The sequence below is a fragment of the Maylandia zebra genome, linkage group LG23, assembly GCF_041146795.1.
Source record: "Maylandia zebra isolate NMK-2024a linkage group LG23, Mzebra_GT3a, whole genome shotgun sequence".
NCBI lineage: Eukaryota > Metazoa > Chordata > Actinopteri > Cichliformes > Cichlidae > Maylandia > Maylandia zebra.
In genome coordinates, this window is record NC_135188.1 from 38,768,504 (window position 1) to 38,795,675 (window position 27,172).

General features: G+C 41.2%; 1 protein-coding gene across 2 annotated transcripts in view; it reads right to left on the minus strand.

Moving 5' to 3' along the window:
- Positions 1–27,172, minus strand: part of LOC101466449 (E3 ubiquitin-protein ligase Midline-1) — a 91,124-nt gene that overhangs the window by 50,389 nt on the left and 13,563 nt on the right. Inside the window, exon 1 of one of the 2 annotated variants that reach the window (XM_004552605.4) lies at positions 9,453–9,734. The exons of the other annotated variant lie outside the window; for it this stretch is intronic. The gene's annotated coding sequence lies outside the window, so the exon portion shown is untranslated. Of the gene's footprint in view, positions 1–9,452; positions 9,735–27,172 lie in introns of those variants that run through there. 2 annotated transcript variants of the gene reach the window in all.

Sequence of the window (27,172 nt, forward strand, 5' to 3'; positions counted from 1 at the left end):
CGCTGTTCCAATTTGCTCTTAACTCAGAGAGGCAGAAAATAGCAAACACACAGCGAAATGTTAGAACCGCGCAAAAGAGGGCAAAGCATCAGAAGCCGAGCCAAAACATGACGATATCTGGCTGTCAGCCTTTTTAATGTTACATTTTACACGCCGCAAAGTCTTTTCCTGCTCAAACTTCAAAATGGAAATTGAATCTGTAATAGATTCAAAATGCGCTCAGGGTAAAGGTGACCAGAACCTGTCCGCGTTGGATTGTCAGGTACCATTTTGCCTAAACTGCCCACAAACATCGCCTACTTTAGCAACTGGGACAGAGAGAGAAAAAGAAGCAGCTCTCAATTATTCACATTTTTATAAAAAAGCTGAATAAATTATTTACATTTTTGTGAGCTCTTCAGTGCAACCTCTACTCGGCTTCGCTTTTTTGCCAACATCTAAACCATTTGACACCTCACATACACCAATATGTCAAAGAATTTTAATGATCCCTCAAATGTTTATGTTTTTCCCTGAATTGCAAATCCTATAATCTGGTTTCATAGGAGGGCTGGAGAGCTAGAGAGATTAACCCTCAACCTCGTGCGGTTGTTGAGAACAAGGAGCCTTTTCGGGGGCTTTCTCTCCTTGCTAAGGTCAGAGGAGATTAATATTAACTGTGCACAACCAAATGTTTTAAATTACACAGATTTTTTATTAAATGTAAAATCTAAGTAAATGTTTTGAACTTCCTCTTTTTGTTTAAACGTTCTACTTAATATACAATTTCATTGTACTTGGCCATCAATAATTAACGGTCACATCCGGGAAGCTCTGGAATTCCAGGTCCAAATTATTACATTAGCTAAAATATTTAGTTGTGCTACAAGTGTTGCATTATGTTCATACTTTATATCAGAATACATGCCTCAATACTGTGCTCAGTTACTAAAGTATGTTGCAGTGTCCGTGACTTTCACCATGACAAAACTGTAAAAAGTAGCATTTTATAATAAACTTACAAATTAAAATGTAAATTCTGTTAACTGAGAATTGTTGAGCTGATACATCATCATGTTACATAGTATCTTCCTGCATCCAGCATTTTTCTACAATGTTTTCCTGCACTATTAGCCTTCTGGCTCGTCTTGTATGTAATAAATCTTGAAGTCCAAGGAAATTAATTTTATATATTCAACAGCCTTGCTCACAGGTGTAGTTGTCATGAGTCCAAATAGGACAGAGGACAAAAAAGTTGGGTGAGGAACATGCCCAGAGTTGAAGCTAACGAAGTCCAAACAAATCAGTTCGCTAAATGTAAAAAAAGCTTTTTGAGTGTTCAAGGGAGGATTAGAACTCAAAATCTTTTTCCCATTTCCTTTCCTTCCTTCCTTCTACCTCCCTAACTTCTCCTTCATGTTCACTACAGTATGAGACTGGATATTTAACAAGTTACCAACAGTAGCAGTTGCCACACGCACGCACATACTCAAAGCTTTTGTCTGATTCCAGATACCCTGCATGCTGATCCCTAACCAGCTTCCTACAATACTGGCTGTGACCAATCCCGGCCTTTCATGTTTCGAAGCGGTCAGTCACACCTAACAGGATTGGCTGGTGATAGTCTGGGATGCAGAGGCTATTAGTGATTATAATAAAGGGTGACATTTGTGAATGTGGTGTGGGTGCGTGTGTGAGCCGGTGCGTGTGTGGCAGGGTCTGTCTGGGATCTCACTTGTGTGACCCAGATTGGGTACAGTGGCGCATGTGAAAATGGAGGGCGGTAGGGGGGCGGAGATTATGTTAACAACTCAAAAGCTGCTGTTGTCAAGGACAGTTTTTGTCAGGGTGAATGATCTGTACTCTCCCACCGCATGCAAACTGTCACGGCGGGGTGCGCCGATGTGTGTGGAAACAGGACCCAAAAGCAGATGAGGACAAGGAGTAGTAAGGTCTTAACAGAAAGGTGAGGCTTTATTAAAATGACGGCAGGGTTAAACCAGGAAACCAAAACGAACTGGCAAAACACTAAGAAACAAAACACTAAAGGTACTAAGGCCAAAAACTATAACTGAGGTGGAAATAAACAGGCTAAGACTATGACTAACGTGGAAATACAGACGAAGACTAGAACTATGACTGAGGTGAGGTAAACAGACGACCCGACAATGACATGCAGAAAACAGAGGGCTTAAATACATACACGAGGTGATCAGGGGAAGTGGAGACACATGGGGGAAACAGCTGACTGACATAAACCTAAATGACAGGACCAGGAGGAGGAAAGCTAAATGCAATGAACAAAGAACACATGACACTGTCAGAATAAAACAGGAAATACTAAAACTAGACATGACAACACAACTTAACAGACCTAATACGTGAAGAATAATACAAGAGCCCAAAACATAGAAAACCAAGGGAACAATAATAAATAACAGCTTAAACTAAAGCTAGATAGGAAATGACACAAAAACTAATCACATATCAAAATGAGAAATATACAAAAATGAACTCAGAGCGCTGGGTCAGAGACCCAGCCTGTGACACAAACATGCAAAGGTGCCTTTATCATCTATTAGTAAAGGATTTCTATATCCTATATAACTTTTAAAACCTGGTGATCTCAACATATTGCCCATAAATTCATGCAATAAACAAATGTAAAACATTTTATGGAAAATTAATCGCAAAATCCTCACTGTGTGCCAAAACAGTTAGCGCTGTTTTAGGCTCTGTGGCCAAAGGTTCAACAATAAGCATGTGTAATCAGCAGCTCTAACCACTTTGTTTTTGATTTTTTCTACTCTCAACTCTAAATGATGTCACAGGGGTTATCGCTAATGTGGTCTGCCAATTAGAAGAAAGTTGACTTAAAGGAAAGGGAAAGGCAGCTAAAACACTCAGAGATGAAGTGGATGACTGCGCCAAGGCTCATCATACATGAACAAGCGTCATTTTGAACTTTGAATCACGGAATGTGACTTTAGTAGAGTCCAAGAGCAAAAATACAGAGCTGAGAGTGTAATAGTCATCTTTTTGAATTGGGGTAGAAAAAAACACCCTACACTTAGCTGGAAACAAAATGTCACACTTTTCTGACACCTTTTGATAATCACACATCACACTAGCTTGAATTCACACTGTAATAGAATTCACCACAGCAACAGTTCAGTTAAGTGCCATTTACTGTCCCATCCTTAAAAGCTGATGCACTTCAACGTTACTTCTGGTTCACTTTTCAAACTGTACAGTAAGATCCTCAGTTGGCTATTTGACATAAGACTGACTGCAGAAAAGAGAGCACTCACTGAACCCTCATATGCTGCATTTCCAGACACTACAGGTTTAGTTAATGTCTTCTTCCATGAGCACAATTATTCTATAATGCCTTAATGCTGCCTCAAAATGTGTGCTTCGGATCCCCTAGTGGAGATGAAAGTGATTAAACTGTGGTTATGCCCTGAAGTGCTAAATTATCATAGCAACTTTGATTGGATAATGAAATGTTTTCGATGTGAAAATGGCCCCAGAGAGCTGGTAAAGATTAGGTAAGCGAGTGTTTGCATGCATGAACAGAGCACTAGTGGGATAAACACCACTCATGCAGCATTTGCATGACTCATGCAGTGTAGCATGCAAAAAGATCTTGTTTTCGGGAACTATTCAGGGCAATTAAGATTACAGATGCAAAATATCCTTCTTATCGAGTTATATTTACATGTTATTAAGGCTTTCCTACATAAAACAATGAATATCTTATAGTTGTGCACAGATCTCTCTGTGGAAAAACTCAGATTTTCTTTTGTGTTTGAAGATTTTTAACTTGTTGGAAATTAGGATTTCATCTTGTTGAGAATTTGTTAAGTTGTTGTCAAGCAGTCACCTTGGACGTCTGCTTCTTCAAGAAAAAGCTGATTACTTCTATATAAATTCAGTTTAACCTGCCTGAAATGTCTAAATGACCCTGTTCCACAGGGCACCTTGTGTCATGACACCAGAGATGTGGAATATGCTAACAATTATACTAGATTTTTAATACAAGGCTTCAAGTCATCTGTGTTTATGTTGAACTAGAAGGTTAGGAATGTCAAAAAGCATGATGGTATTCAACCTATCCAAGACCTCAAGAATGATGGATATTCCAAACACATCTGCCGAGCCGCAGCTGATTGAGTAAGTCCCTTGATGCGTATCAAATGTCCGCAATGTTTTTTCAGAACCGAACACCCCAACCTGACACCTGTGAAGGGGTGTTTTTTCAGGCAGCATGCTGAGAGGATCACTGATTTTGCCTTCCATTAGTAAAACTGAAACGTCATGTTACATAAACAATTTAAAAGCAGTGCTGATCTTTGGGATCTTCATTTTTGTTTCTTTTTAATACTCTGAGAAAGTATGACCTACTTGAGGATGGCTCCAAAAGTTAATTCATGCTGCCCACATAAGACAAAGACTCCAACCTACCAAGACTCTAATGCATACCTAAGAGTGAGTTGATGGATGCCAGTTGAAGTGACAAAATTATAAAGACATTTTAAGAAAAAATTTTTAAACAGAAAATGTTTACAAAGTTTACAAAGACTGAAAGCAGCATTTAGAACTTGGGAGAGGTTAACTCAGGGCATTCAGATTTTTAATGCATGGCAGAAATCATTGTGTGCCAACAAAGGCAACTGTACCTGATTGCTGCCTGCTAGCTTTACCTCCTGCTAACCTAAGTCGCTGAACTGGACTTCTGAACACACTTAGCATTTTGAATACAATGATGTGACAAACTACATTGTTTTCTATGTTGCTAAACCAGAAAGTCTGCTTGAATTTTGGTGTAGCATATTCAATATGTTACTTAGCACTGATTAGTAGTTATCTTTAAAGCTTGCTAATCAAACTGCTTAGCATTCGCTATTAATGTGATAACTTCTGGTTCCAGAAAGCCAAGATGGCAACAACTATGATGCTGGAATAATTAGAAATCCATAGGTGACAATATCAGTGAGTGTAGTCACATGGCTATGTCCATCTTTTACAGTCTATGGATTTAGTTTAGGTTTTGTGTTTTTATTATTTCATGGTGAAATAGTCAAAGGTTCTTAGCTGATAATATGTGGAATCAAATGACCCAAAAAGCAAAAAAAATGCCATTAACAATGTGCAAAGAGACTTACAGAAATTGAACTGATTTGTTTAAGGATGCTAGATTAAATCTTTAGATTTTATCCGTAAAATTTCAGGCTGTTTTTATCATAAATTTGACCACACTAACATCACTCTGCTCCATACTACAGACTCTTATCAGTATATTTTTTAGTTATGATTTCCAAATTCACCAGGCAATACAACAACTACTTGTTCAGTGGGGAAGCATCATGCAGAATGTGTGGCCACTCATTAATTTAGTCAGAGAAGCAAAACTGTCATTTACATTTAGCGAACGAGACAAGGATTTAGATGGTGAAGAAGAGTTCGACTTCAATTATTTATTTATTTATTTTCATTTTTCTTCTTCCATTTCTCTGTGTTTCTGTTCAGAAAGATTCAGTATCACAGGTTTTACTGACCATATTGCCACATTAGTGGAAAGTTATTTGCAGTGCTGGGTCACTGCACCGTGGTATAATCCTCCACTCAACCTTTTAGTATAAACATGAATTATTTCGACTGCAGATCAGACAAAAAGGCTACACTTCAGCCTCCATTAAGTAGAACAAACTGTGTAATAGCCTGATAGTCGTACAAGCATTGTCAATTTCATATTTATATAGTTAAAATTTTGAAACTTGTCTAATACCACACTGCAGCACACTGTTGAGGCTCCTGACAACTTTAAAATAAAAAGTTTGAGGAACCACTTATCCTCTCCACAGGACTGCACAAGCTGCCAACTCTCACTGAACCGATTGTGCTCATTGTCACCGTTTCTGATGTTTCCATAGCAACATTGCACTCTCATCTTATCCAGTGGGTGATTAAAGAACGCACTGGGGTGGATAAAATGAACTGATCTGGAGTGGAAATAGAGCGAGAATTAGAGAGAGAGAGAAAGGAATCCAGTATGTCTTGTCCCTTTTGAAGCGTGTTTAGATAGCAATTAGCAGTTCACCCCTCGAGCGTCTGAAGTAGGCAACTGCTGACGCTTTGAAGATCAAATTAACCAATTACGGGCAGATAAGACTCTCAGGAGTTCTACCTCCCCGTTTTATCATGGATACTACATGCTTGTGAGATAACAGAATATTTAGGGAGTAGCACTGCTGTCTGCTTGTCACGGCATTAGCCACCAAAGTTTTTCTGGAATACTATTTTTTCTTCTGATCAAAGCGTTATTGTACTTTCTTTGAAGCTAGGTCATATGAAGTGCTTTTCCATAATCGGTACCTGTACCTGCAGCATGCCCCCACTTTGGAGAAACTAAGTAGTGTGCTGCTTTATACACTGTTGCTAGCAAAGCCTATTTTAGCACTAACAAAATAACAGCAACCTAACCACCAAAATCAATATCCTAATTGTACTTTTGTAGTGCTTTACCTTAGACTCCGATCATTCAAGGATTTTAGAGATCCTCATCAACTGGTGCCATGATTGGTTAGACTTTTTAACAGATTCAAATGGACTTAGTGTTACGACTCCTAGTGAAGACACATGCAAAGTACAGCGGTCTTGAGTTTTGGTGATATTCATTAGTCTGACACTTGCAGTAATTAGCAGATACAGTATCTGTCTGTGCATTGCACTCAACAGTTTATGGATACAGCTGGCTAACCACGCTTGCAAACATTAGTTGATAATTGAGCACATTACTCTCTTGTCCAAATATGCTAACTTCAGGCTAAGTAAAAGAAAACAACATGGAAACAGCCAAAAATGTTAAATTTGAGGAACTTTGACGAACTCTGATGTCAAACACTGACTTTGGGCTCCAGAGTGGTTAGGCTACGAGTGGAAAAATTATGTAACCAAACAGCTTCAGAAAAGGTAAAGTCTAAAACAAAAGTAAAATAGTTTAAAAAAAAACAAACATGTTTCCTAACTTGAGGCCCTAACTACCTCAGGAGAAGACAACAATAAAATTTTAAGAGGAGATGGGGTTTGTGATTAAAAATGACTGTTGAGCTGGAAGTGAGAGTATGTTGTGAGAATACTAAAGTCAAAGCTGTAGTTGATCAGCAACCAGTGTTCTGGAAGAAAAAGTAAGTTATTTTTTGTCAAGGGTGTTTCTGAAGAGGTTGGCCTCAGTACCTCATCAGAAAGGACTGCCATACAGCGAGGTAAAACGGTGACACAACTTACCCTACATTTTCTTCATCTGTGGGTCTCGGATTACAATATATTTGGCTTCCAACCCTGTCAATAGCAGCACGTTGCTTAGCTTGCAGTCCATTAATGCTTCCTGCTTCTCAAAACTAGAGGCTACACTGTCTATAAATACCTCACACAACTCTTCTTCAAAGAAACCAAACCATCCGTTTTACATCAGCAACGCTCAAAGTTTAAGAGTGCACCTTATCCCTGAGTCAAGTTTACATAAACTGACAGATGTGCTCCAAGAAGGAAAACAAATGAAAAAAAAAAACAGCATTTGCTATATTTGTCTATATAGTTCCCACGCTCAGTCTTCATTCACGGGAGAGAAAGGGGGGTTTGAAACCTAAGATGCTTCAGTCAAGCCTGTCCAGGCTGACAATGTCTCAATGAAACATGTCGGGGGGAAACAGGAAAAGAAACCGTAACAATGCTATTGTTGCTATATTGGTCGGCAAAGTGACAGCTAAGGACCAAGTACAGAGAGGGTCTTTTTGTTTTGCCTAGTCTATTCATGTCAATGCAGACTTTGTATATGGCAACTTATGGTGAGCACATAAGTACTGCTATATTTGGATGGATTGGATAATTTCACTTCCATATGACTTCCATAGACAATGGTGAACAGTCTCTGTGAAAAGTGCTACACAAGCCGAAAACTATTTTACAAGTGTTTTCAGACAAGTTGGCATCTTCCAAACAAACTATGGACAACTGTGGTAATCTGCTGGTGACCAAACTTTGACCTGTACGTATCAAAATACGTGGGTTTATAAATCATAGCAATCATAAACTATTTACTTTTTTCCCCACCAAAAAGTTCTATTTTATGAAGACTATATGGTTAGGGGTTAGGGTTACTTTACATCAGACCTCATGAGGTTAAAGCCATTTCCAACTTCAACATAAACTATCACTAAAAGTGAGCAGCACCTAGTTCTATTTAATGCATTTGATTGCTTACTTAAGGCCTCAAGTTAGGCTACAGTGACCTCCCCTTCCTCAAGTTCTCCACTGTCTCGCAGATCAAACATAGAAACCTGGATTTCCTTGATCTCGCTGAGCCACCGCAGGTGAGAAAAAGCACTCGCAGCCCTGAGCCCGTGTTATCCAGCTGTCACCCACATGATTCAGCACGCACAAGATGCATGCACGCTCTCACACACATGCACTGATGTGTACTTAACACGGCTCAGCACAGAGAAATTCAATAACTTGACCTCTGGGAGGCTTAAAAACACAGAATGAGCGACTTGTGCGGATGTGAACAACGTGTAGAGCATGTAGTGCAGCTAACCTGTATACGAAGGTGTTTTATCCTATCTGCACATACAGGGCTTTCAATAGAGGAGGAAGGAATTGGGGAGGACAGTACAGATAAACATCTCCACTTTCAAATTAATGCTGTCAAACTCCCTGCACACTTTAGTGGAAAGCAGACAAAACATTTGGGACCTCTGAAGCTGCTCTTACACACTCAAGTACTCAAGTACGAGTGCACTTTTAACCATCCTTCAAGGCACTGTCTCCTGTCTCCTTTATGTGTGCTGGCGCTTCAAGCAACCACCAAAATATCCAGTGGCTCTTTGAATTTGGGTCACAAAAAGCCAGACTCACATGCTACGTAACAATGCCCACACACAGACTTTTTTGGTAAGCTGCCAAAGTTTTACAGCTAATACCTGTCGACCTCTTAAAGTGGGATCAGCTGATTTGCTCGTGTCTGTGGAAGCTGCCACACTTCAGGGAGGACCACGAGCCCAAATTAAAAGCTGAAGTTCTTCAGAACTCCTCGCTATAAATGTCTGTCTAGCAACTGTTTCTTCACAAGTTTCTTTTCAACCACCATACAGACTGGCTCCACACTACTCGCTGGCTCCACACTACTCGCTGGCTCAGTCCTGAAGCCACCGCTCTGTCATTATCATTCCAGCAATGCTGGCACTGAATGCTTCCACTCCTTATTTCCACTGAGAATACAGTCTGATCTGAGATGGAGGGTGAAAGCATGCGGGAATCCCCCAGGGACTGGGAGACTTAAGTAAACTACTCTAAGAAGAACTCCCTCTGAGACAGCCCACACCTCCCACACCTCCTTACAGTAAGCACACACACATACAAAAAAAAATAAAATACAAATCAAACTCCCCTCTCTTCTTCCTGTTCCTTACCTTCCACATGATTAAAATCCCATCATCCACAAACAAAAGTGAAAAAGAGAGGAAGAGAGAGAGAAGTGGGAGTGGGGGGGGAGGGAATGTCAGCTATCTTTGGCTCTCTCTCTCCTCTGTGGGATGCAGAAACAGCAGCAGCGGCGGCAGTGGCAAAAGCAACAGCAAGCAGCAAACTTGGGACTCAGAGAGGATGTAGCTGCGTCTCCGTGGCTGTGTCATCACCTCTCATGACATGTTTCCTCCCCTGCCTGTGTAAGCCTTTCCATCCTGACCCGGCACAGAGAAAGAGAGAGAGAGAGAGAGACGGGACAAAGTAGTGTACCGCCCCCCTCTCTTTATCCCCTCCTCCTCTGTCCATTCCTCCCTTTCTGTTTCCCTGTATTCAAATCTGCCAGCGAGCTGCTCTGTCTCAAAGTAGGCCAATCACTGAACTGCTGGGGGGTGGAGTCAGGGCCCGCTGTGTGTGCAAGTGTCCTTGCAGTCATACAAACAGACATTGGGTGTGCATGTCTACTTATCCTTGCAGTAATATGTTTTGCATGCAAATTCATATTCCAAGTGTGATGAGCACAAAAAAAAACATCCCGTAGTTCTCAAGAGTGGATTTTCAAATAATTGCTTAGTCTCAGATGCAATAATTGAACAAATAAAAAGCCAGACTCCAGATTATTTTGCTGGGTTTATGTTTTCGTCTTGCAAATATTTACTGCATCTCTCAGTCACTTCAAGTGCCCTCTAAATGGCCAAACCTCCGGGAGTGAAAAATGAAGCCAGTAACAGCAGCTCCAAGAGTGGTTACTTGAGCCTGAAATGCTAGAAAAGACAAAGTCCCCACAGGCTCTCATGTTAAAATGCCCAATTTCATAGCATTAAAATACACGCTTACAGATACATGAAGCATTTGGGGTGTTTATGGATACTTTCCCCTTTCGCAACAGCCTTATAGTAGACACATTTTTTTCATAACTTCTCCTGTTGGATATTTTTAAGGCTAAAAGTTAGAGGTAGGGCTGTTTTGATTGGCATAGATGATAACTATAATACTTTTAATCATGACAGATATGGCTTGCTTATGTGGCACAGATTGTCCAAGAACTTTCAGGTCTATTCTTGGTATATTAAAGTGCAGCACCATATTAGCCCATAGCTTTGCACCAGTTAGTGCTTCCAGCACATACAGATTATGCAGCTTGTTAATTGAGCTAGCTTATATTTACACCCCAGTCACTCAGGCCGAGATTGTCGCCCCAGTTGGCAACTGGCTGCCAACCACCATTTGGTATAGAAAAAAAAACTTCCTGAGTGTTTGCTGTAGGCAGCTGGAACCCTGAAGTCTGAGTCATCCAGGTTTAGAGTCCATCAGTGACCGCCCAATAGCCTCTTGTCACTGGAGAAAATCTATATTTCGCAAGTAGTTGGCAAATGGTTGCTGGAGGTTGGTAGGTGAAATTGTTTGCTAAGCTTGTTTGTTTACAGTGCCTGGTGAACCAAACTTCAGATTGCCACAGTTGTCCATAGTTTGTCTGAAGATGCCTACTTGTCTGCAAACACTTGCCAACTGCTAGTAAAGTGGTAGTAAAGTAGTTTTCAGTTTGCATAGCACTTTTTACTGTTGCAACATTAACTTTTGCTTTAAAGGCATCACAACCCTTTCATAGTTTCAGGTATTGTTTGGTAGTTAAGCATAATGGAGGACATAAAAACTGTTGTAAAAAACATTGCTAAGATTACATTTCTGATTATAGCTAATTTGTTTGGAGATTTGCAATGCAAAGTCAGTTCTTCAAATGCATCTGCACAGGTAGCATGCTAACACGAAGGAAGCCAAGAATCCAGAGCCCGAACTTAAACTGTTCCACAAATCACGTGTTGAGCTGTCAGGATTTAAGGCTCCATTTTCTAACTGTGCATGTTTCTAAAGACGAATCACTGTATTGATCGGTTACGCTGGTGCCAGTACTGAAAGAAAGACCTGATGTGTGTCCTCATCAGGATAGGGATTTGTGTTGACGTATGGGCCTACAAGTTTTACATTATTCACTTCAAAATAATAATATGTGTGTCTGACTTTTGTTGAATAAAAGTTACATAAAACTGAATTGCTTGAAATACAAGTGCAGCAAGAAGATGAGGAAATCTCTTATTACATATTACATACTGACACTATGTTTATCATCGTTGTGGTAAAGACACCAGTTGAATTTGACATTTAACTTTAATTTATACCAGCTGTGCTACAGTTAATAGCAGTTAGTGAGGAAGAACATTGTTTATGCTAGGGAGCTTAAAACCACAGATTAGTATAAATGCCGTGACCCTGATTTGTTATTTACTAGGAGAACAACAAGCATAGTGGAAGCTGTACTAAAGGCGAATGCCATCAACAGCAGTTCAAAGTAAGAACACTTCAACAAATATGTTAAATATTTGTCAAATGAAGTTCTCTTTGTATTGGAGATGAGTAAAATCCACTACACATGAGACACCTGTGTATTACCTTCCATCTGTCCACCCCTGACACGTCCTCAGCACAAATTCACCCTCTGTAATTTATTTAAATGCCTCCCCAATGTCCCGATGTCACTCCCTCTCTCCCTCCACCTTGAAACCTCAGCTGTTTTGGCTGCTCCCCATAAAAACAATCTCCTCCTTTTTTTTTTCCCTTTTTTTTTAACACAGCCCACAAGGAAAGCAGCTTAAATTAATCTCCGAGATGCAAGTCAGTCGCACACGCAGCCCACGCTGGCCTGTCATTACTGCAATCTTTGATCCAGAATCTTCAGCTGCTTGGAAAGCCTACCTATCTGAAACGCAGTGGACAGTTCATTTTGAGAAAGCGATTATGTGTGAGAAATGGCAGAAAGTCTGAATCAAAACCATTTTTGAGAAGTCTACAGTTTATGTTTAAAAAAAAACTTGATAGCAAGCAGCTCATTGCTAGCTTATCTGAAATAATCCCTAACATTTTTGCCCTAGAGAAGTGACTCCTCTAGTTTTTGAGTGTAGAACATGGTTCCTGCTCTTGCAGTGGATTGTCGGTTTAACTCTATCTTGCATGCTTGTATGGTTTGGCGTGAAAATATGTTGAATATGCCAGATAAACCTGTTTGTTTGGGTCTGCTAAGTCCCAAACAGCATGCCTAAAACTGTCAATGCTTGGCATTTCGTTTCACTGGCGCGTTTAACAGATTCCTATTAGATAATGTGTTTTTGGAGTTCTTATAAGGTCATTTAGAGCCAAAGTGGTAAAATACGCTTAAAGTGGGAAAGTATGGCATGCTTAGTGAATTTTTTAAACATCAGGGAACATTTTCATATTCCAAACCCTAGACTAAGTTGACTAAAGTGTATGTGTATGCTCAGTGTGTGTGTGTGTGTGTGTGTGTGTGTGTGTGTGTGTGTGTGTTGCAGTTGCAGGATTCTGGTGTGTATTTCTGGCGGTTGGAGTGGGATCAGTCGAGGTGAGGCTGCTGCTAAAGAATGCTCTTTTGGAAAAGGACAAGGAAAGAGTTTCCATCTCGGGTCAGTTGCCGGCAAGAGAGCAAGACCACTCACTTTCTGAACACTCTTTACCAGGCCGGCAAGATGTGAAGTGTTCCCTCGCTATGTGAAGAAGGAAAAGTAAAAGCACATGCAGTTAGTAAAAGAAAAAGAAATGTCAAAGGAAAAATATGACCCTACGATCTAAGAACTAAGAATAAACATGAGTTGACTGGTGAAATTGGAAAATATGTCTCGCTAAAGGTTGGAGTTTCAGGAGTGCCTTTTTTAAGTCTCAGATATTAGCTTCACAGAGATGGCAAGCATAGTCAGCTATGCTAAGTAACATACAAACACATTAATCGAATTTCTTTCTGCTGGTTAGTGCTGGTTAGTGTGATAGAGTGTGATACAATTACAGTGTGATGTAATTGTAGCAAAATTCTTAAAAAGCCCACCTAATAATGAAAACTATAAGAACTTATACATTTTAAGATAGCTAGTTACAAAAGTATCCTGCTGGTACCACTGAGGAAACTAGCTATACACATACCAAAGCTGTATTCTTAAGTAGACGTTTAAGCTTGATTGGGACTTCTATGGAAAATCTGGGTCCTAACTTACGTCGTAACCTGAAACTCCTTTTAGTCCTACACCATAACCTTCCACGCCACTCAAGTCACTGCTGGCTGCATCGACCCAGCGTGTAGTTACATTTCTCAGGAGGTGCACGTCAGGTTACATATAAGGTTACGGTGTAGGGTTAAAAGGAGTTTCCGCTCCTGATGGACGTTGCAATGTAGATTTCCTGCTGAAGCATAAATAACACAAAACTCTGTTTCTGCTCTAAAGTTGGGCCTTTTAACATTTGAGGATTGACATATTTTCAGAGTCAGACCCCATTGGTCATTTAAGGAACTGCAGTTTTTCACAATCAGCATAACGTCAGTAAACTTGTGTACGATCGCCAGTTCCTGTTGGAATTACGAACATCGACCAGTTCTCAAGCAGTAAATTCATCAGACCATATCTTTGTGATGCTAATACCTGCATATAGGTCCCTACTGATCAGAGAAAAACTCTTTGTGAGGAAGGTAAGTTTGGTCTGAGGGATTAATGGAAGTCTAACAGAACTGCTTTGAATCCACGCAGACATGTTCTGAGCTGCTGCCACTGATAATCAGCACACTAATGTGCAGGAGTATGCTACATCTGTATCTGCCTACATCCATAAATGCACAGAGGACCTCTGTGTCATAAAGAACATCCCCACTAAGGCCAGTGAGAAACTATGGATGATACAGGAAGTACATGAAAAACTAAAAGTACAGAATGAACCAAGCTCAACTGTCTACAGGGGATGCCATTTCCTCTGCTTTCCACCGGAGCTTGGCACTTGTGGAGGAGAAGTCATGTATGAATGCTTCTTGTTGACTTCAGCTCAGCATTCAATACAGTCAGCAGATGGTCAACAAACCAACACCCAAGGGTATCTGGACCCCCATGTGTAACTGGCTGCTGGACTTCCTCACCAACAGACCTCAGTCAGTAAGAGTGGGAAACAGCATCTCCAGCTCCATCAGCTCGCCTCAGGGCTCTGTTCCGAGCCCACTGCTGTTCACGCTGCTGACATATGACTGCAGTGCCGCATCTGCTTCTAATCACATCATCAAGTATGCAGATGAAACAACAGTGGTAGGTCTCATTAGGAACAGCAATGACCTGTCCTATAGAGAGGAGGTGAAGCGATTGGTGGAATGGTGCAGTGTTAATAGTCTGTTCCTGAACACTGAACATTAAGAGGAGCAAGGAGATTATCATCGACTTCAGGAAAAAACAGCCCAGTCATTCCACACTTGTACTTGAGAACAAGTGCTGTGGAGGTAGTCAAAAGCATCAAGCTTTTGGGGGTAGAGATAACTGACAGCCTGGACTGATCATTTTATACAGGATCAGTAGTTAAATGGACTCAGCAGTGTCTGTACTTCCTGCTCCTGGATGAGGAGAGCATACCTTTGCCCTCCCATCCTCTCCACTTTCTACCGTGTCACTGTCGAGATCGTGCTGACCAGCTGTACCTCCATCTGGTTTGGCAGCTCCAGGGTCCCAGAGAAGAAGTCGCTACAGAGAGTGGTGAGAATTGCTGAAAAGATCAGTGGGACTTCTCTTCCATCCATCCAGGATATCCCACACAGACGCTGTCTCAGCAGAGCCCGTAACACCATCCCTACTATTCAAATTGCCATTATTCATTTGATTGATGTTAATCACCAGTCTATTTTGCCATCTGACTATATTTTGTTCTATTGTTTTGCGTGAACAGCTTTTACCTATTTCTTTAAAAATTGCTGCCTACTTTTGAACTTACCATTTATTCAGTTTTCTGTACCACTAAAGTGAGAGTTTGCTTTCCTTTGAAACAAAGTTTTGTCTTTGAGCGTACACAGACTCAAAATGTTTTATTCCACTGATGCAACACTGTAGACATGGATACTGTATTGTGTTGCATTGACAGGTCGTCTGTTACTTTTTTTCCCCCCTTGGAAGTTATCCAACAGCACTCTTTGGAATTAAAACATGAACACGAGGACTCTTCATTCAAGTCTCTCAGCACACACACAGTAGCTAAAGCTTTGTGTGTGTGCTGTAAAGCAGCGTGACTGATTTTCACTTTGAACTATATATCCCTGTGATGCCCCTGGTGGTATTGTGATTGTGCTTCAAATGTCATTGTGGAAAAAGACAAAAGGGTGCTGAGTATTAGAATAATAATGGCTTCATTTTATAACTTTTAAAGCAAGAAATAAAAAAAAAAAATTTTTTTCTTCTTTTTTTTTTTTTTAGTAAAAACACAAAATTTTCCATTCTGTTCAGAAATGTCATTTCCGTGGAGATGTTTTGACACACACATAGAAACACAGATGTATTCACAAACCAGAGAGACCGAGAAAGTTTGACTCTGTTTGTATTCAAGGCTGCGGTTTTGTTTGTACCCAGAGAGCTTTTTTTTTTTATCATCAGCTGTAAGAAAACATGAGACAGATAATAAAGTTAGTGACGGTAAAAGCTTTTCTATGGAAACCCAAAGCAATATTTCCAAGCTTGATTTTTATCGTCTGCTTTATGAAGGCTGCTCCATCTTTTGGTAAAATATAGGGTCTGTACTCTTGCCTTTTCATTTTCAAGTGTCCCATGACGACTCTCAATTTGGGAAAGGTTGGCCTCCGCTCAGAATTTAAAGAGGCTTTACTTTTAACTACCAGGAATGAGCGGAATGCAGAGGGGTCTGTCTCCTCTCTCGGACCATTACAGGGATAAAAGACGACAGGGTTATGACCAAGACCTTTGCAGAGGGCAGCAACGCCATGGGTAGCCTGGGATTTGTAGGATTTACCTCACGTGTGCACTTCAAGGTATTTAAATAGACCCTGGTCAACATCCTGGGTGAACGATATGCAAAAAGACAAATTCTGTAGAGTATCCAACAATGCAAATCCTTTCAAACCCACCAATCCGTGCTAAAAAAAAACATCAGATCCATCTGCATATTATCTTCCAGAGGCACTTTTACGACTTGGATGGAGAGCATCTTAAAACCTCCCCTCTTCACTGATTGTTATCTTTAACAGTATTTACTGTATGACTCATGTGAAGCTTGGGAGATATTCTGTATAGGCCTTCTTATGTTTGCTCTCAATTGCAGACCTTCTTGTATAAGACCAAAAGAAAACACGGGGCCATCTTTGTAGTTGCAGTAAAAGCCCTTTTGGAAAATGCCAAACAGATTTCCCCTCAAGCTGACCTTTGGCCCTTTTTTTAAGAGCAAGTTCACATGCGGTCAGCAGAGGACTGGTTTTAATCAGGAAGTCGAAGACATACAGCTGGTACCAGCTGAGACATTGTCTGCTTTGAAGTGCAGTTTGGGATTTAAGAGGGTGTAAAGTAGGAATGAAGTTGCATTTTGGTTGTGCTCCTTTGTGTCTTTTGGGAGATACTCTTGTGGAGCCTGGAAGCTATCTGTCTCTGTCAAGTGACCTCAGTAAATAAAGTGATCTAATCTGCGAAAAACTAATACACAGAAAAGCCTCGAAAAACAGACATTAGGAAGGGACAAGAGGCAAGACAGACAGATTAAGAGATAAAGAAGAGGGGGGGGGTAGTGCAGGAGATAAAGAAATCAACATGATAAACACTAAGTGCAAAGTCTCTCTTTTCTCAGAAAATGACTATAGATCAAGAGTAACCTTTCTGTGTCAGCAAAGAGTAGTTCCAATAACAAACAAATCAGATGTGGGGCCTCAATTTGCTCTGTTAGTACACTCCATGTAGTGCACACTATTTTAAAATAAATTATATTGCATATTATGTGAGTTTGTCTCTAATCGAAGACAGTGAGTTGTCTTAGTTTTAACTAATTTGACCCTACACCTGGTATTTCAATGAAACGCTGCTGCTAGCTAGTGACCAAACTCAGTGATAGGTTGCTATGCAATGGCTAGCTAAAACTGCTGTTATCCTATGCTCTTCTACTGGAACAGCAATGTTATTCAGGTAACCTGTTAGAGCAGGGGTGTCAAACTCAAATACACAGTGGGCAAAAATTCAAAACTGGAACAAAGTCGCGGGCTAACGTTAATATTTATTGAAATATATTTATTCCTCCAGATATAAGAATGAATCTTTTCTTATGGACTCAAACACGTTTTGCTGAAAAACTGTATGAAAAACTGTAAAAATATGGAACAAGCAAAGCTTAATACTAAACAATATATATATTAGCTGTATAATACCAGTAGGCCAGCTCTAATAGTAATTTGGTATGGCTTCACGGGCCAAATGTAATTAGGCTGCGGGCCAAATTTGGCCCACGGGCCAGAGTTTGATACCTATGTGTTAGAGGATGTTCAGATGGTGAAGGTTTTATTCCAAGAAAATATCCTCCACGCCATGACATCACCACCACCAGCCTGAACCACTGACATAAGGTGGCTCCACACTTTCATGTTATGCATGCCAGACTCTGACCATACCATCTGAGAGTCATCAGACCAGGGTTCTAACCATCTATATTCCAAATTTAGTGAGACAGTGTGACTTGTAGCCTCTTTTTTCTGTTCTTCACTGACATGTGGCTCCTGGTGTGCTCTTCTGCTTAAAGGTATGATATCTTGTGAACCATTTACAGATGCTCTTCTGCATACCTGGGTTGTAACAAGTTACTGTTGCCTTCTTATCACCTCAATGCAGTCTGGCCATTCTCCCCTGACCTTTGGCATCAAGACGGCATTTTCCCCAGAGAAGTGCTGCTCATTGGATAGTGTCTCTTTTTCAGACCATTCTCTGTAAACCCTAGAGATTTTGGTTGTGTGGAAAAAGTCCAGAAGATCAACATTTTCTGAAATACACTTATAAAATGTGTTCAATGTGCAGCCCATTGTGTTGGATTGTCAATGCAACCCTCTTCTCCCATTCTTCACACACTGATAGCAGCACCGCAGGAGAAATGCCAGCACAGGCATCCAGTATCCGTACACAGCAAAATCTCCAGTGTTACATTAACAGTAGAGAGTGTCTATATGGGTCCACACTTCTGAGTGTTAAATACAACACTGTTGAGTGTTAAATTAACACTTTTGAGAGTGTTATATGTTTAAAAGTAACCTAGTCAGTTTTGAAAATTAACAATGGCTAACACTGAGCAGTGCTGATTTTCTAACACTGGAATATTCCTAACATTTTGAGTTATTTTCCAGTGTTAGAAAATCAGCACTGGGAACGTGAGCATTAGCCGGCTCTTGGGCGGTCGCTGTCACGCACAACCAAGTTTGTTTCTCTGTTCAGCCATTGTTAATCTTCAAAACTGACTAGGTTACTTTTAAACATATAACACTGTCAAAAGTGTTAATTTAACACTCAACAGTGTTGTATTTAACACTCAGAGGTGTGGACCCATATAGACACTCTCTAGTGTTAATTTAACACTGGAGATTTTTCTGTGTAGTTTCAGGTGCTGCACATCTCGTATCTTCACACCATAGACAATTGTCTTCAGATGACCCCAAAGATAAAAGTCTAAGGGGGTCAGATCGGGAGACCTTGGGGGGCATTCTACTGGCCCACGATGACCAATCCACTTTCCAGGAAACTGTTCATCTAGGAATGCTCGGACCTGGCACCCATAATGTGGTGGTGCACCATCTTGCTGGAAAAACTCAGGGAACGTGCCAGCTTCAGTGTATAAAGAGGGAAACACATCATCATGTAGCAATTTCAAATATCCAGTGGCCTTGAGGTTTCCATTGATGAAGAATGGACCCACTATCGTTGTACCCCATATACCACACCAAACTAGAGATGGCACGTTACCACTTTTTTATGTCCGATACCGATATCATAAATTTGGATATCTGCCGATACTGATGTGAATCCGATATAGTGTGTTTTTTAATCAATAAAAATGTTTTTTTAATATCTTGCTGCTTTTTGTATAAGTTCATACTCAAGTTACAAAAAAACAAACACTAAAGCTATTCTGTTATACCTGTATGTAAAAATATTTCATAGTTCAGCAATACTGATCAATCTAATAAACTTAAACCTACTCCATCCTCCCTATTCTGGTATTTTAAAGAGTAAGCAACCTAACTAATAGTGTTCTAAAACTCCCAGCAAAAAAAAATTTAAAATAGGGAACCCCCCACCCTCCACCTCATGATGCTTAATCGACGTAATCAACTTTAATTTGATGCAGTGTGGGGAAAAAAATGCACAGAACTCAATTATTTTTCAAGAATAATTAAATAGATTCAGCATCTTTCTTCAACAGAATTGCAGACTGCACAGATGGAAAAAGTACAATAGCTTACCTAGGGTATATTAGACTTAATAGTTACTATATACAGTAATGGACTTCTATACATTTTTTATCAGATTAAAACTTTGGGTGTAAGATGCGGATAATTATTTATTAAAAGCTACACAATTTAAATGAGAATAAGAAAGAAAAGTATGTCTTTGTGCCCCCTTTTCCCTGTTAATGCCCTATCGGCCCCCCTGGCTAAACTTTGCTAGATCCGCCCCTGCACAGTTAAGATCCTGGTGTAAAAAGTAATATTAAATAAATTCTAACAACAGCTTATCAAGCTTAAACGTGCTGCTGTTGTTCAGCCGCTGGTTTCCTCTTTCTGGTGCAAAGTGGGCCAAAAACAAAGAAGAGAGACGGGAGTCGCGACAGAAAAGCCGATCAGCTGATCATTGATCAGTTTCATGATTGAAGTAGCAGCAGGAGAGGCAGGGAGAGAGAAGAGGCAGTTGCTCCATATATCGGTTGTTAAGCTTAATGCGGGAATGCTTTACAAACATTCAGAGATGGACTTACACACTTGCTTTATTTTTCTCGGGGATATCTTTGTCGGAGATGAAATTCCGGGTTGGTAGCGAAGCTCCAAATGCTTAACCAGACCACTGACAGGTCTCGCACGCCACAGCCGCTCTATCACGTGACGCATACTGTTCCGACGTGCTAAAGTTATAAGGCGAGTTACAGCGTGTCGCAAGTTTTGTGAGGTGCTTTTTTGATATTTAACGGATCGGATTACATTGTTTATTTCTCTCCAGTAGTTTAGGTCAGTATCGGACCAATACCAATAAGTAATATCGGATCGGTCCATCTCTACACCAAACCATGACTTTTGTTGTTCCAACAGTCTTGGAGGGATCCATCCAATGTGGATTAGTGTCAGACCAATAGCGGTGGTTTTGTTTGTTAACTTCACCATTCACATAAAAGTTTGCCTCATCACTGAACAAAATCTTCTGCGTGAACTGAGGGTCCTGTTCAAATTTTTGTTTTGCCCATTCTGCAAATTCCGTGCGCCGATCTGGGTCATCCTCGTTGAGATGCGGCAGTAGCTGCACTTTGTAAGGGTGCCATTTGTGAGTAGCTAATATCCGCAGAAGGGATGTTCGACTAATGCCACTCTCCAGTGACATGTGGCGAGTGCTACGCTTTGGGCGCTTGCTGAATGAAGCTAGGACAGCCACTGATGTTTCTTCATTAGTGACATTTTTCTTGCGTCCACATTTTGGCAAATCCAACACTGAACCAGTTTCACGAAACTTAGCAAGCAGTTTGCTAACTGTAGCATGGGAGATGGGTGGTCTCGTAGGGTGTCTTGCATTGAAATCTGCTGCAATGACCCGGTTACCGCCAGATATCAACACAATTTCGATCCGCTCCTCACGTGTTAACCTCTTCAACATGTCAATGGCTGTGAACAAAGAGAAACTTGTAAATAACTCGTGAAAGAATAAAGTTATGTTGAAACCAAGCACACCATTGTTTTTCTTGTGCCATTACCAATAAGTTTTATGTGTCACATGGCCCTCTTCTTATTGAAAAAACAAAAGTTGTATCCAAGATGGCCGACTTCTAAATGGCCACCATGGTCACCACCCATCTTGAGGAGTTTGCCCCCTCACATATACTAATGTGCCACAAACAGGGCTTTAATATGCTTCAGGACTGTTTCCACTGCACAGACTGGGATGTATTCAAGGTGCAGGACACTGACAATCGTGTCGCATTGGACAGTTACACCTCCACTGTCTTGGACCACATCTGTTTCTGTGTGGACAATGTAACAACTTGGAAACGATTCCGTGTGTTCCCTAATAATCCACCCTGGATGACACACGGAGTTCAACAACTTATTCGAACAAGGAACAACGCTTTCAAATCCGGGGACCAGGAGGCATACAGTGCTGCCAGGGCCAACCTGAGAAGAGGCATCAAGACTGCCAAGCAGCAGCACAGGAGGCGTATCGAGGCCAGGTTTGAGAACAACACAAACCCAAGGCAGGTCTGGGAGGGCATCAGGGCTATCACGGACTACAAAAGAAGAACACCATCACCCTCAGCCGACAGTTCTACTCTGGCTGAGGATCTAAATCTCTTTTATGCCCGTTTTGACAGGGAGAACACCGACCCTGTCCTGTCCCCTCTCCCCTCAACCGACCCTGCTCCGGTCCTGAGCACTCATGAGCTGAGGCGTGTGTTCCGGAGCATTAACACCAGGAAGGCGGCCGGGCCGGATGGAGTGCTGGGCCGGGTGCTAAAAGACTGTGCTGCGGACCTGGCAGACGTCTTCACCTCTATATATAACACCTCGTTGTCCTGTTCACTGGTACCATCCTGTTTCAAAGCAGCAACCATCGTTCCCATCCCAAAACAGTCAAATGTCACATGTCTGAACGATTTCAGACCTGTGGCACTCACCCCCATTCCCGCCAAATGCCTGGAGAGACTGGTCATTAAACACATCAGAGCTGCTTTTCCACCATCCCTGGACTCGCACCAGTTTGCATACAGGGAGAACCGGTCAACCGAGGATGCGATCGCCACAGTGCTGCACACATTACTGAAGCACTTGGAACACAGGAACACCTATGCACGGCTCCTCTTTGTAGACTACAGCTCGGCTTTTAATACCATCCGGCCATACAAACTCCGTCCCAAACTCCACCAACTGGGACTTAACTCCTCTCTGTGCAACTGGATTGTGGACTTCCTCACTAACCGTAGACAGAGTGTCAGAGTGGGTAAGAACACCTCTTCCACCCTTGTGGTCAACACCGGTGCCCCTCAGGGGTGTGTTCTGAGCCCTCTGCTATACACTCTCTTCACCCATGACTGTATTTCCTCCTGCGCGTCCAATCTCATTGTTAAGTTTGCAGATGACACCACAGTGCTCGGACTTATATCCAACAATGATGAGACAAACTATAGGACAGAGGTGCAACAACTAGAGTCATGGTGCCACGACAATAACTTGGTCTTAAACACCAAAAAGACCAAGGAGATCATTGTAGATTTCCGGAAGAGGGGTCATAACAACCATCTGCCTCTCTTCATTGGCAGTGAGGCGGTGGAGAGGGTGAGCAGTTTTAAATTCTTGGGGGTAACTGTGACCGAGGACCTGTCCTGGGGCAACCATATCACCTCAGTTGTACGGAAGGCCCAACAGCGCCTCTACTACCTGAGGAGACTGCGGAGCGCACACATTCCCAGATCTCTGATGTTGAACTTCTACAACTGTGCCATCAGCAGCGTTCTGACGTATGGATTTCTAGTGTGGTTCCCCAGCTGCACCAAGGCCGATCAGCAAGCACTCCAGCGGGTGGTGAAAGAAGCTGGCAGAATTATTAAGTCTGCCAGAGATCAGTAATATCTTCCCCACTCGCTGTCTGAGGAGGGTGCACAGTATCCTGCGGGACCAACATCACCCTGCGCGCCACCTTTTCCATCTGCTGCCCTCAGGGAGAAGGTACAGGTCTATACAGGCCAGAACATCCAGACTGGCCAACAGCCTGTATCCACAGGCTGTGAGGCTCCTGAACTCTCTGCCCCCCTCTCATGGACAATAACCATATCCAACTTCTTAATAGCAATGAACTGGTCTGCATTGGTGCATCATATCTTTATTCTCTTCCCCCTCCTGCCCCCCCCCCCTCTTTCTTAAATAGATAACTATCATATCTGATATCATATCTCACAGTACAATAATATTGAATGGGTTGCATTGTTGTATTTTGTCATGTTTCTCAGGTCTTTGTCTGAATTTCTACGAACATTATTGCTAAGGATTGTTTTATTGCATTGGAGTCACACTGGGTTAAATATGTACACTTGGGTTTTAAGGGGTATTTATTATTTTCTTCTTTTTTTGGGGGTTGTATGGAAGCCCCAAACGCAATTTCATTGTTCTTGACAATGACAATAAATAAATAAATACTAATACTAAATACTTTAATATCAGCAACCACTCCCACCAACCATTGTTATTACGGTGTATCCATCTAAATGGCCCACCCTGTACTCAGACCAGCCCAACTAGGCCCAAAAATCCTTCCACTTTCAAAGTCCCTTAAACCAGCTTTTCTTTCCCTTTCTGATGGTCAGTTTGAACTTAAACAGTTGCTGATTAAACATTGGTGCTGACGAGCAGTTGAACAGGTCTTCCTAAAAATGTGTGCTCAGTCTACATACTATACTTACATACCCATATGTCACTGCATGTACATGAATGTACCCATTCACTCAAAATAGCAAGAGTACATATGGACATATGCGATTTGAGAAACAAGAAGAATACTGAATGTTGCACATTTACAACATGAATCAGCAGATAGCACAGAATCAGAGGTGAGTCTGCACTCACGTCTATTTGTGTACGTGAACTGGATGAACTCAAGCCTGACATACAACAATATTTTGATTCCCCGCTGTTTGTGTGTTCTGAACAAAAAAAGAATGAGACAACCGAGGTCAGGCTGAGTAACAAACTCTGAACCATGAGCAGTTGTGAACATCTCCTTTCAAGCGTGACATGGCATTGGATGTGATTAAAAACAGGGTTACAGTTAAATTAGACTCAGAGCAGTTCTTTTCCACATTATTCATGTGGGGTACTAAACATCCTCTCTTCTAGATCCATTGTCTAAATCTGGCACATTACCCAACAGCTAGAGCTCAAGGTCATTCTGTCACCACTGGAACATCATCTGGGCTAATGCAAACATGCCCCTATGCACAGAGAAGCGTGCAAGCATAAATGCCCCAAAAGCCTGCACACGAATGTGCACCCGTATTGCACACGGGCAAACGGGGATAAACATAGACATGTGCACATAAGTGTACTCGCACACATGCATACATATGGGTGTCAGGCAGCATCATCATTAGCTGTCAGCGGACCCAGTGTGGCCTCAAACTGTCACTGAAGGACTCCCGTCCCCGATGCTTGCCTTCAACCCATTGCAGTACCAGCTGGCACGCTATGACATCACATAATTTCACCAAAAAAAGACTAAGACAAGAAATGTCTGTATCTTTAAAACAATAATAATAACAATAATAAAGGTCAAAAATGTTTATTTTGAACAAAAGATTGACAGCGTTTTAGGAGTTTAGCCACAAAACTAAAAAACGAAACCACTGGTTTGGTTCATAGCCTCCAACGGTCTTGTCTTTGTTCAGCATTTCAGTTCAACAGTTTGAATAAATAAGAGCTGCTTATTACCAGCAGGCTACCACAACTTCATTATTTGTTACAGCTGGCTGTGCTGCATGCATTGTGCCTGGGCAAAAAAGAAAATCTGTCTTGGCATATAAGACAAAATCATTTTAGCTCAAAGTCAAAAAGCTTCGGCTTTACCGGAGCTTTCGCCTGCACCTCATATCATCAGCAAATGGAAGTCATTTCAATTTATAATGCTAGTCACAGAATAAAGGCCTGTATAAAAAAAAAAAGAAGTCAGGGAGCTTCATAATATAAGCATCATTTTCACATCAGTAAATTTTAAATGATACCCAGCACCACTGATGCTAAGGCGTATTTCTCTGACCTGCCTAAAGGCTCAATCCAGCATTAATACTCTGTCAAACGTAATAAAGTTGGACAGTTTTTTGACCAGGCTCTCATAAACCGAGACACTGAAAACTGTGTGGAAGACCTCCATAAAACGGGGCTATCTTTAAGCCATTTGTTATTGATTCATGAATCAGCTTAAGGGTCAGTAACATCCTGCTTTTTTTTAAGTAGCAAAGAGCAAAAAAGATCAGATCATTCTGCCTTTCTTTTTTATATTCCTATTACTAATACCAATCCAGTTTTATTAGATCAAGATGCAACTTGGGAAGGTTTAAAGAGGAAAAAGCATCAGCTGCACATAATAGGTCACTGGATATTCTGCACCACTTGGTGAGCATTAGCCGGCTCTCGGGCGGTCGCTGTCACGCACAACCAAGTTTGTTTCTCTGTTCAGGCATCGCTGCATTATCTATTAAAATTCTCACATGGGGGCAAGAGTACCGCAGAGTGTGTCTGCCATCTTGAATGAGGGTGTGATGAGGGTGTGATGAGGCATAAAAATTCTCTTCACTCCTCCTTCCTTTCAGCCCAGGCTACAAACGAAATCCAGTTTAAGATATTTGCCGTTTGTGGCCGAGAGGAAGGTCGGCGTGTTTTCCCTTTATTGTCCTGTCAAGCACAGCTGAATACCACGGAGCTTTTCAAACTAAAATCCTAATTATGCCCCCGTGTAACCCTCTAATTAGTACATTAACACATCCGTCGATAATGCTCTACTTGCATGTCGCACCCATTCAGCTCACCATTCGTCCTTGCCTCATTGTATAACTCATGAACCGCACATTCTACAGTAAATGACGGTCTTTACAAACTTGGATGATAAAGTACAGCAAATGTCAGTGCCTCATAAGCACTGAGAGTACAGCTGGTAAATTGCTAGTGTTGATAACATTTTATACATTTTTTATGCTACCATAGATGACATGAGACAGTAGCAATTACATGTTTATAACCCTGGTACATTTTAATATATGCTATATTTTGTATTTGTTGGTGATTATCAAATGTGATATTTATGAAAAAGATTTCAACAGTCAAATACTGTTGTTCAATAAAAGCCCCTGGCAATTCAGATCAACACTCAGGGTCCAACATAACTGATGAAACAGCCCTAATTGCCTTTTAAGCATAGACTGTATATAAAAGATAGACAGACCACCTACCGGTTTTGGACTCCACATTTATCTCAGTGGCATCCAGATGGGGCCAGAAATTACCACATCTGGAGGTAGTACTAAGAAGTAAATAATAAACCAAGGCTAAGCTTTACCACCATTGCCGTCTAGAAGATGTGCAGCACCTGAAACTACGTATACTGGATGCCTGTGCTGACATTTCTCCTGTGGTGTTGCTATCAGTGTGTGAAGAGTGGGAGAAGAGGGTTGCATTGACAATCCAACACAATGGGCAGCACACCGAACACATTTTATAAGTGGTCAGAAACTTGTAAATAACTCATGAAAGAATAAAGTTACGTTGAAACCAAGCACACCATTGTTTTTCTTGTGACATTACCAATAAGTTTGATGTGTCACATGGCCCTCTTCCTATTGAAAAAACAAAAGTTGTATCCAAGATGGCCGACTTCTAAATGGCCACCATGGTCACCACCTATCTTGAGGAGTTTGCACCCTCACATATACTAATGTGCCACAAACAGGGCTCTAATATCACCAACCACTCCCATTTTATTACGGTGTATCCATATAAATGGCCCACCCTGTAGATCAAGCACTGAGCAATGTAATTAAATAAAACTATCAACAGCTGCAGGAATAACATGCATATGATTCGAAAAAGAGTCAT